We start from the raw sequence: 13672 nt of genomic DNA, 5'->3' as shown, positions 1-13672 counted from the left end.
TTCTGCAATATTATCTTTAAAGCAAACCATATAGATCAAGTCAGAACAAAGTGAGAATTTCCAAATATAAAAATTATGTCATTTTTTAGTTCTTTCAAAAAAGAAGCCAGCAGACCAATACATTGCTTTTGACATTTTATTCACAGCAGGCAACGTAACTCTCAACTCTGATTCTCCAGTCAAAATAGAGACATGGCATAAAAATACATTTATGTGGGAAAAAAACTAGAGTAGAGAAGCTCTTCATTTTCTGATTAGAATTAACCTCCAAAGATACCTGACCCTTCTGAGTACAAACTTTGCTGCACTGCCTCAGTACCTCTCCCCTGAACACACACACTTCCTTCCTGGCTGTGGTGCTCCCAGTTTACCCAGACTTCCTCCCTTTCTCTTATTCTCTAATGCCCTATCCTTCTTGGCTTCTGAGGTAAGATCAGGTCCTCAACTTACCTTTCAGATCACTGCATGGCTCTACCTAGGTTAAAACCCCTATGTCTGTGGTACAACCTAATTTCTGTTTGAAAAATACTTCACTTCCCTTTTCTGGGGCATTGCTAAAGACAGCATTTGAACAAATTGCATAAAATGAATAATTTGGTGCTTGAACATTCAAATGTAAATGCAACGAGAGTCATGAGAGGGAAACATGGAATCCTGTGAACTGGTGTATGCCTACTTGGCTGTTCACCACTGTTTACTTTTAAATAGTTAGGGATGTGTATGTTTGTTGGAGAAAAGGGTAGCAGTGACCTTTTTAGAACTGATGAGGTCTAAATTCAATTTTACTTTCACAATTAAGATGGAGTTTTCCCTCTTAACCCTCCACTCTTCCCGCCCCACCCCCAAGCAAGTCTCCTGTGCTACACTGTGGCTTCCCACTTAAGTCCTGCATGTGTTGTCACAGCTCCATCCTGTGGCCCTGATCTAGGCCACCCTCCTTCTGCACCTGGACTGTGGCAGTAACCTTAAACTTGTTCTCGCTACTCCTACAGCTCAGCCTCTCACTCCATTCTCCACAAACTTTATTCTATGACATGTCATTCTCTACTTCAAATCGTCTACTCCACTGGCTTCCCATTCATTAGAAAAATATCTAAATTCTTCAGCTTCCCATTGAGCCCTGTATGATTTAGCTCCTGCTCCATCAGGCCCAGGTCCTTTCACAGCGATTGATCACTGGTCTATAGTCAAAACCCCTGCTCCAGCCTGTAAGATCTTCTACCCCTTGGGCCTTTGCATTTCCTGTTTTCTCTGGAGATTGTCTAGCTCTCCTTAAAATGACAACTTGTCTCATCTTTACTTCTCAGGTTAAATGTCATCTCTGCATGGCCTTGTCAAATCACTGCCTCTAAAGAGACCCACTTTGTCTGATTTTGTGTTCATGTCTTTCCTTCATACAAATACATGCACTTATCAAAAGCAATAATGATAACTCTTTGTCTAAAATTCATTAACTAATAGATCTTTTGGTCTGTCTCCCATACAAAGGGGATGTCTTACTCATTGACAGTGGCATTCCCACGACCTAGCCATTAACAAGCTGCTATTGAGCCACTCAGTACATGTTTGCTGCATGTATATTGTCTTGTTGCATGCCTTGTGTTAAGTTCCAAGGGATTTTTATAATTACACTTAAGTTTTATGTGAAATTTCACTAAGTGAATATATGCTTCTCTCCTAAGATTTTGTGACTTCATAGATTGAGATCAGTTCCATTTTGTTAACTGCTATGTTCCTGGAATTCTGCAAGTAGGAAGGCCCTTAGCATATATTTTTATTCGATCTGTAAATTAATTAACTAATTATAAATCAGGGAGAGGCTTGAAAATGAAACACTCAAGGTTCTAGACAGCCTGTTGTAAAGGAGTGAAGCAAAGGAACTGTGCTTTCAAAGACCAGTGCTTGAGAAACACAGGTTTCAACATATAATGACTTACTATGGTGCCTTTAATTATTGAAATCTGCCCATAAACATTAATAGCTAATAACCAGTCTTTCAGACATTTTGCTTTCAATCCAGTCTTCTAAGTTCATGTCTGCTTGAAATATACTTTAAATCTTAAGATATGTATGTTCCAATTCTTAAGAGATGTTTCAATTGGAAAAATCTATAGAGATCAGGAAACCAGTAAGGGGCCATGGCAGAGAGCTGTTAGTTGGGAAGGGATATAAAATGAAGTTATATAAAGGGTGGAAGGAGACTAATGAAATAGGAAGGGTTAAATGGGATGGGGAAATAGAAAAGCAGGCGGGGCAGAGGATGGATTATGAGGAGGGATTATGGGGAGCGATAAGCAACACTAGGGGCCTTTTGAAAAAATCATATGGAAACCTACTACTATAGAAGCTTCTTAAAATATATACATTTACAATATAAAAAGAGTTTAAATGAAGTTTACCCTACAATGAAGGGACAATGCCCCTACTGTATACCAAAGGCTAGCAAATGAAAAGTCCAATGCCAGTAACTGACCCTGTGGAGTTGTTGATGAGGGGGTGTTTCATAGACCCTCAAACAATACTAGCTATTGCCGTCACTCTTAATTACTCACCAGAACTTGATGGCAAGACATCAGTATTGAAGACATTACATATGTGAGTCAAGAAAACATGATGAAATCAAACTGATACTTAACTTGAGTTTCATCTCTCCTGGCTAGCTTTCATAATAGTAGAAGTTGCAATGCATGCCACTGAAAGACAAAAGTAATAATCAACCTTACCCAGCTGTGAACCCTAAAAGCTACAATGTCTACTGGTCTGGCAAGATATACCCACTGGTGCAAGAGTTGCATGAATGTTATTGAAGTAACCAACTACGTTCTGATTGGATTGAAGGCCCACTTCACAGGATCAAGTCCATACTTGGCACTCTTATCAGGGCCTGTGGCTAGAGAGGTCACATAGATTAGTGTATCTGTCAGTTCTCATCAGAGAAGCTTCTTCTTACAGCAGATGGTGATAAACACAGAGACACAACTAATTATTGAAAATAACAGTCTACAGAATGTTTTGTATGGAATAGGGCACCTATGTCACACCCTCTCCTCCCAAATCTCAGCAATCATTGTGGAAGAAGAGGCAGAAAGGTTGTAAAAACCAGAGGTGGTGGATTAATACAAGGAAACCATGTTGTCTGAACACCACGGAGCAGTTGAACATATGAACCCACAGCACTTAAGACAGCATGCAGAAGCCCAAGCCAGACAAAAACCTAGCATGGATGAAGTACACAAGAACCCCAAGCCCTAGATAAGGAACTACTGGCAACTGGTGGCATCTGGGAGAGGTGGAGTCAGCTTTCTTTCAGAGTGAGATGCTGAATAAGTTGACCAGGTTCCAGGGACAGACCCATACCCAAGAGCATTGGGAAACACAAATTAGACTCCATAGACCTTAAAAAATAATAGAGGACATGAAATCAGGTTAGGGGTTTTGTAAGATGGGGATAAGATGGAAGGCGAGAGTCTGAATAGCATTAAAACATGTTGTATGAAATTCTCAAAGTATCAATTAAAATATTTTCTTTTTAAAAGTCAAAGGTTGATTGTTCAAGTCCAATAGTTATGTGTGAAATTTTGAGTTGCGATCAATTTCCATAGTGATTCTAATAGCCTCTTTCAACAAAAAGCAACAGCTTATCTATACATTTCATGGTCATTCTTCAAATACCAAAGTACTAAAAGCACCGCATACATAAAAGTTATCTAAATATTTTCCTTATCGAGAAAAAATGACCAAAACAGAGCCCTTTTGATATATCATCAACCCTGTTAGGACTCCAAACCAATAGAACAGATGCTACAATAAAGATTTCCCAGTTACTAAGAGTGTGAACCCAAGCTGAGAAATGGACTGTGCTGTCTGTTTCCTGTGAGCTGATCTTACAAGTTGCATTAGGCTCGGATCTCTGAGATGACTTCCAAGGCTTTCACTTTGACCTGCATCGTTTCCGGGGATCTCTTCAATGACTTTCCAAGGCTTTCACTTTGACCTGCATCATTTTCATCTGCTTCTTCTCTAATTTTTGCTCCCACATCTGAGCAGCTTCCTCCAGCCTGAGATGTTTATTGGGATTTTTCTCATTCATTATTCATGCCTTTGCTCCTTTCTTTTTTTTTTTTTTTTTCTCCTCAACAAGGAATCTGTACAGCTTCTTGTTCTCTCCTTGGCATGCATGGCTTTTTATTTACCTTCTCTGTTGAGTCAAAACTTTGGGGGTTGTGATGGCTAATCCTGGGTGTCAACTTGACTGGATCTGGGATTAACTGAAATGAAAGAGATCTTCTTGATTGGATCATCTGAAGCTGGAAGACACACCCTAAATGTGGGTGTTACCTTCTGATGGCAACCCGTACAAAAGCTCAAGGCAGAGGAGAACACCTGGCTTCTTGCTGCTTACCCTCTCTCTCGCTGGTGAATTCGTCTTACTGTTGTAGACTAAAGACTAGCCAATCTTTTGGAATTTGTCAGACCTTCAGCACCAGATTGGGACTATTGAGGCATCCAGCTTTGTGGACTGAGCAACTATGGATTCTCAGTCTCTCCAGTGTGGTGCAGCCATTGTTGGACTACTCGGACTCTATCCTGTGAGCTAAGCTGATAAATCTCTATACATATATATTCATTCTACCGGTTCTGTTTCTTTGGAGAACCCTGACTAATACAGGGTTTTATCAGTAAAGTAAAGCACCATACTTATCAGAGGCAGAAAAGTCTCCTCATCCCTTGGTTAAGTGTCAGTGATCCAGGCACATAATTATGAGCAATAGTATCCTCTTAGCGTCAGGTAGATTTGAAGGCTGAGCATACTCTTTTGGGGCCAGATAACTGATCTGAAAAATGAACGGATTCAATGATGTCAGCATAGTGTGCAGGAAAGTGAATCATCTTTGTATCCAATATTTCACTTTATGACATTTCCCATCCTAGAGAACAGGGTCAAAGTGTCTGGCAGGCCACTCTGCTCTAGACTTAAGCTTATCACTAAAAACCTCACTCAGGTCTTAGATCTCTTTACACACTTGTACCAAAGCTTTCTCTGTGTTGACAGCAAACATGTAGGAATTTGTCTTACTTGTTTTCCTGTTGCTGTGATAAAGTGCTCTAAGAAAATCAAGCAGCTTAAGAGAGAAAGTGTTTACTATAGCTTACAACTCTAAGTTACAGTCCATCATGGCAGGGAAAAATCACTGAATCCACAGTCAGAAAAGAGCAATTAATGCAGGTTTGTATTAATTCTAAGACAATATCCACGTCTTCCCCATTCTTGATTACTTTTATTTGCACATCATCATCCACAGCCCTCATGCAGGCCAAGACATTGAATAAGTCTTCTCTCTTGAGGACCTTCATCTAGATTAGCATGCTTTCACAGAAAATTTGACCAGAACCCTATGGGTTACAGATGTTCTCATTTTTCTGATTTACTTATGCTTATGACTTCTCTGTTAATTCCATCATCCCCCCCACTAAGGAAAAATTGTTCTCCAAAAGCTCTTTATTTAATTTTTCCCATTGATATGGATCATGATACAAGTAAACAGATCAGTCACCATCAAAATTTCAAAGTAGACAATAGCTCTCCTAACTGTTCTGGAGTTGTACAAGAGCATCAATTGTTATTGGATCTTTAATATGGCTAGAAACATATTTATTTTTCTTTATGACCTTCAAATATTCATCATCACCTGGCTAACACATGTTATCTCCCTCCTGAGTATCTGCATCTTCAAAACCTCCTTGGTTTTTACCCTGCTCTTCTAACTCCACAGTGGTCTCATCTGCATTCTCAGTGGTTATTACTTGTTGTGGATATTCTGCAACCAAATCTTCCATGACATCCTCAGACTCAGAGAAGTCATCATCATACTCTTCCTCATCCTCAAATCATCAAACTTGGCTTCAAGACACTCTCAAACAACAAAGGGGCAATGCCGAATACACAGAAGGCTTTCACAGCACCTTGAAAATAAGCTGCACCCACTTAAAACTACGTGTGGGAGTCCTGGGTCCCCATGCCCATCTAGCCTGTGTCTTTGGCCACCACACTCAGGAGGACAAGATTTTACTGATTGTGATGTCTCTAAGACAGTCCAGGAATCTTACTGCCCCACTTCACATCGATTCAGCCATCCATCCATCCATCATGTAGCTCATGTGTGGCTCATTTGCACCTGTACAATGTGGAAGAGTGATGTAGTTTCTCAATCAGTGGATGGCCTTTCTGTCATCAAATCAGCTTAGGGAGGTAGGGCTGCTGAGGAAATTACATAACCCTCACTCGTGGGCCAAATGTGCTCTAGCCAATGCTGGAGGCTGGGTTTCTCCATAGGGTCTATCAGGCTGATGTCTCATTGTCCTGGTGCTCCTGAAACTAAAGGTAGCCATGGTGTATGGGAACATGCAGTCAGGGGAATGTGTGGAAATGTTGACCAGTATTTAGCAAGGGACTATAGAATTAAGAAGGAAGGAATAACAGTTACATGCAAATGTGGTTTAGTATCAACCCCTTGTAACTTGGGATTTGAAGGCTGCTCCCTGTTACTGCCAATATTTCATTATCAGACCTACTTTCAAGATGAGCCATAAACACTCCACCTAGAATCAGGTTTCTGTCCAGTATATCTAAGTAAAACACTATTTTTAATAAAGATATAATACACTTATAATCATCTATGGTTTTTTAGCAACCTAGTCCTAATTATTGGATAATGATTTGTGTATAGTATTGACTTGCCATATTTTCAGAGTTTGTGTTGAGCATGATCTAGTCCTAACTTATCCCATCTAGGGAAAATGTGTTTGGAATATCAAATAGCCACTGTAGAAGAGGATGGGAGCCCAGCATCCTGTATCTCCTTCCAGCAAGAGGTTGAGTCTATCTCTACCTTTTGGATCTGACTAGTCCTAGGGTTTGCTCTGATCAATAGACTATAGCGAGAGTGATGTTGGCCCAGTTCTGAGTCTCAAGAGACCTTAGAGCACCTGTTATTGCTTTCTTAGAAATTTTCAGGAGCCACATAAGTGAGCATGGAGGAGCTGAGCATGTAGAGAGGCCCTGAGTCCTTCACCTGTCCGGGCTGAAGCCTCACATCAGTGGACTGGCCAGATACCAGCTACCTGCAGATTCCTGAGAGAGCTGCTCTAGTCATGCAATAGTGTGGCTGAACAGGGGGCAGTAGCACAGACTGAGTTAAACAAAAGCTTATCTTCTCACAGTTTGGGAGGTTAGAATTCCAAATGAAGGTGTCAGCAGGCTTGGTTCTCTCTGAGGACTATGTGAGAAAGGTTCACTCCAGTTTGTCTTCTTCCCTTGGCTTATAGACTGTGCCTTTGGGTTCATATGGTGTCTTGCCTGTATTACAATATCCTCTGCTGTTCGGATTTGTGTCCAATTGCCTCTTCTTATAAGGACACCAGTTCATATTAGACTAGGTACCAGCCTAATGATTTTATTTTAAACTTGTTTTTCTGAAAACACCTCACATATCCAAATACCATAACCATATGAAATACTGGGGGTTAATATTTAAGCATCATTTTGGAGAGGGGACATAAGCCAGCCCATAACACCAGCAAAGACCAGCAAAGATAAGAAAGACCGGGGGCTGGAGAGATGGCTCAGTGGTTAAGAACACTGGTCGTTCTTGCAGAAAACCCATGTTCAAATCCCAGCACCCACATGGCAGCTAACAGCCATCTGTAACTCCAGTTTCAGGAGAGCTGACAGCCTCTTCCATCCTCTGCAGGCATTGTACGACACAGGTGCACTTACCTACATGCAGGCAATACATGCATACACATAAAATAAAAATAATAAATAAAATATTTTTTAAAAAGAAAGACTGTTTAGGGAGAGATAGCTCAGCAGTTAAGAACACTGGCTGCTCTTGCAAAGGACCCCAGTTCGATTCCCAGAATCCCCCAGTGGCTAACAACCATCAGTAACTCCAGTTCCAGGGGAATCTGATGTTTTCTTCTGACCTCCACCGGCATTGCACAACACATGTACACTTACATATATGCAGGCAATACACTTACACATAAAATAAAAATAATAATTAAAATATTATTTAAAAATAAAGAATGACTGTTGGGCTGGAGAGACAGCGCACTGGTTAAGAACACTGACTGTTCTTGCAGAAGACCCAGATTCAAATTTCAGCACACACATGGCAGCTAACAACTGTCCATAACTCCAGTTCCAGGGGATCCCACAGTCTCTTCTGTCCTCTGCTGGCCTTGCACAACTTGGGTACATTTACCTACATGCAGGCAATACAAACATACACGTAAAATAAAAATAATAACTAAAATATTTAAAATAAAAAAGAATGTCTGTTTAGCTGAACCTAGTTCAAATTGCTGACCTATGAAATTGAGAGTCAGATAACTAGCTGTTGTTTTAAGTTATTAAGGTAGCTTATTGCACAACTGGAAAGCCATAATTAACTGAACTTTGGTGTGCTTACTACTTGGTTTTAAGAACGTAGACCTTTAGATATCACTGAGTTCCAACCACTGTTCTAGTTATATGGAAACCTGATGAAATCAACATTCTCCCAAAATATACTTCATCTCTCTGGAACCCCAGGGATGGGCTATATGTAATTTACCAGAGTTTGTCTGTTCGTTTCTTCTTTCAGGTTGCCCTTTAGGAAGTGCAGTAGCAGTGACCACATCATAACTTCAAACAGACTTGATGTTTTTCAGTCAATATGACTGCCTAAAGTATGTTCGTGAAAGTTTGTTCTTTTCCAAGATTAACATGACCTATTTTATAAAAAAAAAAAAAATAAGCATATCTCCTAGCAACCTCACATCAATAGGAAACGACATTTATTTTTATGTGAAGGCTGCATCTCTAAATACCAATATTTCATCAGAACACACTTAGCCCTGTAAAGTTAAATTTCATGCATGTCAGATATGTTTCTCTGACCGAATAAATATTGAGATGACCAATTCTGCTTTTGACAGAAAGTGTTAAATGTGTTTGGACATCAGATTTGACTTGATATTCCAATGGCTATCCACATGTTTCTGGGAGTGTCTCAAAGCTCTTATGAGTCTCCCAGCAGTTTCTTCACCTGGCAGGAAGTTTTTCTTGTTAATTTACTTTTATTTAGAGTTCCACATTTCCTCTTTCATTTTTTTCTGCATGTTTAAGCAGTTATATTAATGACCAAGAAATCCTTTACAAAGGTCTACCCAGTTAAATAACCTCATATTGAGAAGCTAATTCATGATTCTAATTCTAACTGGATAAATGCCATTCAGAAGCCTATGATATATGTTACAAAGCTTATTGCCATGAGTATTTAGTAAGGATTTGTGGAAACTTCTGAGAGAATTAAGTTTTTTTTCTGCTTTTAAAGGATCATTACTCGTACTCTAATACAATTTATTAAAGTATATGTAATACAATTTATATAACTCAGTGTTCTATGTAGTTTAGTTTTTCCTTGAAAACATTTTTGCAAAAGATTAGGTTCTTCAGAATGCTCCACCAAAGATCTTGGACAATTCTTACTCTCAAATGTCTCTGAGGGTCAGCGATGTAAATCAGGGGTAGAGAATGAACAAGGTCTTCATTCCATCCCAGAACAGGAAAAAATAGAAGTGTCACCATGCCCACCTCACCACTACCACCACAGTGCCTAACTGTATTGAGGGTCTGTTGCTGCTTTGCTTCAAATGTCAACAATTTCCCCTTGTGGTTGTCTGGGGAGATGGATAGGTTTTGCCCTTATTTGATCTTCACATTGCTTTCCTTGTGTTGGCTTTAACTGAGTTTCTCTTATTTCCTATGTTCCAGGAAGATTTCAGCTTTTACATGGCTCATGAATATATACAATTTATCTGGTTTAGGGATACAGATTAGGTCCCAGATAGTGTCATTTAAGTTTACAAGTTGGCCATCCCAGATAAGAGTCTTAGCCTTAACATTAGGTTGTCCAGAGATTCTTTTATGCTTTGGTATTTTATCCTAATCTTCCCTAACTGGAGAAAGTTGGCTTGGAATAGATTCATCACTTCTCTGGCTGGAGGCCTTTTTCAATTCTTTCATCTTTAGTAGTGGAACAGTATCGCTATCATTTTCTTTCTTGTTTCAAATTCTTTTATCTTTGCAGGTTGGACAGCATCTGATTTTCCTTTGCTTTCCTCCTGACCCTGGCAAGGCTCTAGCTGCCTCAAGGCCTTCTTCATGATCTAATTTCTTTGATTTTTCTAGAATCAACAAGAAAATACTTCTTGTTGCAGTCCCTCTTGAAAGAAAGTCTATAGGCCAGGAGATATTAGACAACTTTCCCCCAAACTTTCAAGGTTGAAAAACCATTGATGTATAGTCTAGCAACCATTATTGGATCTCTATAAATAACAGTTTCCATCTGTTGCCAAAAGAAACTTCTTTGCAGAGTGCTGAGAGCTACATTTATTTACAGACATAAGCATTAATATTTAGAGTATAGTTAGAAATTATATTGGTCAGGTATTATAGGGGACTAGGAGCCAGCCGTACTTGTGACAGGAAGATAAAGAGGAGGGGGCTATGGTAAGTAATAAATATGACACATTTCCAGCTTCTTATTGGTCCAAGACAAAGGCCCTGAGGGCCCCTATCTAGCCAGCAGGGCCTCTTTTGCAGCTGACTGGTTCAAACCAGAGACCAGACCTGGACACAACTTCGTTTGGAACTATAAACCTATCAGTCTTCTCTTCTTTGTTTAAGTTGACAAATCCAATATAGGGGAAGGAAGCCCACCAAAAACATTTAAAAGACCCAGGCCCTCCTGGGGGCTTTGGATTTTTCAGTTTCTAAATTCCCCCTCCCCTTGTGGAGAGTCTTTCTTTTTTAAATTGTTTTATTTATTTTTAATTTATGTGTGAATGTTATGCCTGCATGTATGTAGGTACACCCATGTTATACAGTGCTGTGGAGGACAGAGTAAAATATCAGATCCCCTGGAACTGGAGTTAGCAATCATGTGCTAGGATTCGAACCCAGTCTTCTTCAAGAGCAACTAATGTACTTAATTGCTGAGCCATCTCTCTAGCCCAAGAGTCTTTCTCGGTGTATGTGTGTATATGTATGTGTGTCTCTTTTACCTTTAATAACATTTGTTACCTATTTCTTTCTGCTGTGTCTGAGGTATTTCTTGTCTTTCAATTCTTTAATAGGCAGAGAAAAACAAATGGATCAATACCCCTAGATAGTAACAGCAATTTCTCCTCTATGGAGACACTCCAACCACTGGTAGTTGACTAGGTTTACAGTATCAAGCATGAATTTCCTCCTAGTGAGTGGGTCTTAAGTCCATTAGACAGCTGTTAGCTGTTGGTTACCCCCAAGGAAAAAGTGTCACTACACTAAGTGGACTTAATAGAATGTGTGTGTGTGTGTGTGTGTGTGTGTGTGTGTGTGTGTTCTATTATATATAGCAATAATAAAGAAAAGTTCACAAAATCAAGGGGGCCATGGGAGGAATTGTAGAGGGAGAAGAAAGGGTGGAAACAATATAAATGCAGTGCTTATATATGAAATTCTCAAAATATAAAAATAAATGAAAAAAATCACCATTGGAGTCCTGCTTCTGGGCTTCCTCAGCTTTCTCTGCTTAAGAAACTATGTTCCCCATTCTACAAGTTCTTCTTCAGGTGGGGAGATAATCTTTCTCTGTAAACAGTTAAAACATGTATCCAACAACAACAGCTAGAGTTGTTCCTACACATTCCCCCAATTTGATTCGATTCTGTATTCAAAAACTGGCCTCATTCTGCAATTGCTGTGATGCTAGCAACCAGGATATAGAACATTAATTCAAATTAATTATTTTGACAGTTGTAATCAGGAATATAACATGTCAGATACAGGGCAAATTTCAAATGTTCATATCAGAGTCCATTGGAATTTCTTGACAAGGGCTTCTAAAAACATCCCTCTATTGGGTTCTTCCTTGTTTTTCTTTTGTCTTCCAAGGCTGGACTCTAGAGGGATGGATTCAAGATTTGCTTTCAGGCACTTTGATAGTTGTTGGAGTGGCTAGAATCAGTGTCAGTTCCCTCTCAAAGGCTTCTAGATAGGGGAAGAAAACAAATTTATCCATCATTTTAGAACAATAGTGGGTTGTCTCCCTTAGCTACAGGTGTGCACTACAGTATTACAGACCAAGATTTGACTTTTTTCTAGTTCCCTGTCTAGAACTTGTAATGCTAATTACTCTTGCCTTTACTCTCCTTCACATCTCCTATTCACTAGTCAAGGACTTTCTTTTCTCCCTACAGATAACAGTTATGCAATTTGGGAGTCTTTTAGATAGACCCACTGAAGGGATATCCCAATTGTCTCACCTTGTGTCCCTGGTCAGCATGGAAGAAGCCAGAGTGGTCTGCGTCCTGATTCCCTACTGGCAATTTGGGTAACCTTTCCAGACAATGGTGTGATAAGAATAGGAGGTAGGAATTGGCTAGGCAGTTAGTGCTAAAAAGATCCCAAAGAAAAGTAGCCAATTTCTTGGCTAAAAGTCAAAATGTCCATGGGCCTCTTAGCAACATACTCTGTTCCAAAGGCCAAAAATGTCAAAGTAGTTGGGAGCTTTTATCTGATCCCTAAAAGGTTTTAGGGTTACCTCTTCAGAGGGGTAATGTTAGAGTAGCAAAAAGCCCCATTAAAAAAGGAAGAGTTACATGAAGTTGTCAGAAAAAAGTGATGGGGAGATATGGGAGGAGTTGGAGGGAAGAGAGTGGGTGTGGATTTGCTACAAAAACCTTATATGCATGTATGAAATTCTCAATAAGTTTTTTTAAAACTTTACAAAAAAAAGGGACCCTCCCCAGGCCTCTCTCCTATACTCAGGCCTCTCTCCCGGGTAAGTCCATAGCGCCCTCCCCTCCTTGACTCCCCCAGCCTCATTCACTCTCCCATCTCCGCCACAGTTCTCTCCTTTGAGTTTGTGCCCCGCCCCATTCCTTGTCTTGGGGCCCCAGACACCTGGGGAATCAATACTTCTCCCTGATCCTTTTCATCCAGACCAACATAGTGCCTTCTCTGGGCCCCAGGAGCTCTGCTCCTGGGCCTGGCCACACCCTCACCTCCCTCTGCTTCCCTGGGCCTGCACCACCAGCTAGACTCTTTCTGGGATGCTGGGGCTGACCATTCCTCTTCTTGATCCTTTGCAGCCAACCAACCCAGCTCAGTGCAGTCCCCAGGAGGCCTTGGGGCCTCTTCCTGCCCCATCTGCCTTTGCATCTCTTGGTGGCACGACCACCAGCTGCCCTAGACCAGGATCTTTCCTGGGCCAGGCTCCCAGGCCAGTCCAACCCCCAAATTCCTGAGGCCAAAATCGTTCCTGGAGGGATCCAGACCTTAGGAGAAAGCCTGAAAATATCTGACCCTCACTTGAATTGGGCCTCTGTGGGAACTCCTGAAGACAAAACCAATCCAGTCACTCCAATATAAAATCAAAAGAGTGAACCGGAAGCTTAGACAGATCAGCTTTCATACCCAAAAAGGAAACCACAAAGGCACATAAAATTTACAAAAAGAAGCAGAACTAAACTTGAAGGCCCGAGTATCATACAAGAGTCAGAAACTACAAAAGAAATTCACATGTCAAAATCACAGAGAAAAAATAATAACATGAAAAACCAAAATAACATATCCCCACCA

At 40.3% G+C, this 13672-nt stretch overlaps 1 pseudogene; it reads right to left on the bottom strand.

Moving 5' to 3' along the window:
• Nucleotides 1–3896: 3896 nt before the first annotated feature.
• The window catches only part of LOC103735973, a 42634-nt pseudogene continuing 32858 nt past the window's right edge, over nt 3897–13672 (bottom strand).

This window comes from Nannospalax galili, unplaced genomic scaffold (assembly GCF_000622305.1).
Source record: "Nannospalax galili isolate Female #2095 unplaced genomic scaffold, S.galili_v1.0 scaffold277, whole genome shotgun sequence".
NCBI classification, from domain to species: domain Eukaryota; kingdom Metazoa; phylum Chordata; class Mammalia; order Rodentia; family Spalacidae; genus Nannospalax; species Nannospalax galili.
Note: the sequence above shows the minus strand (reverse complement) of the source record. Positions and strands in the feature narration are given on the sequence as shown.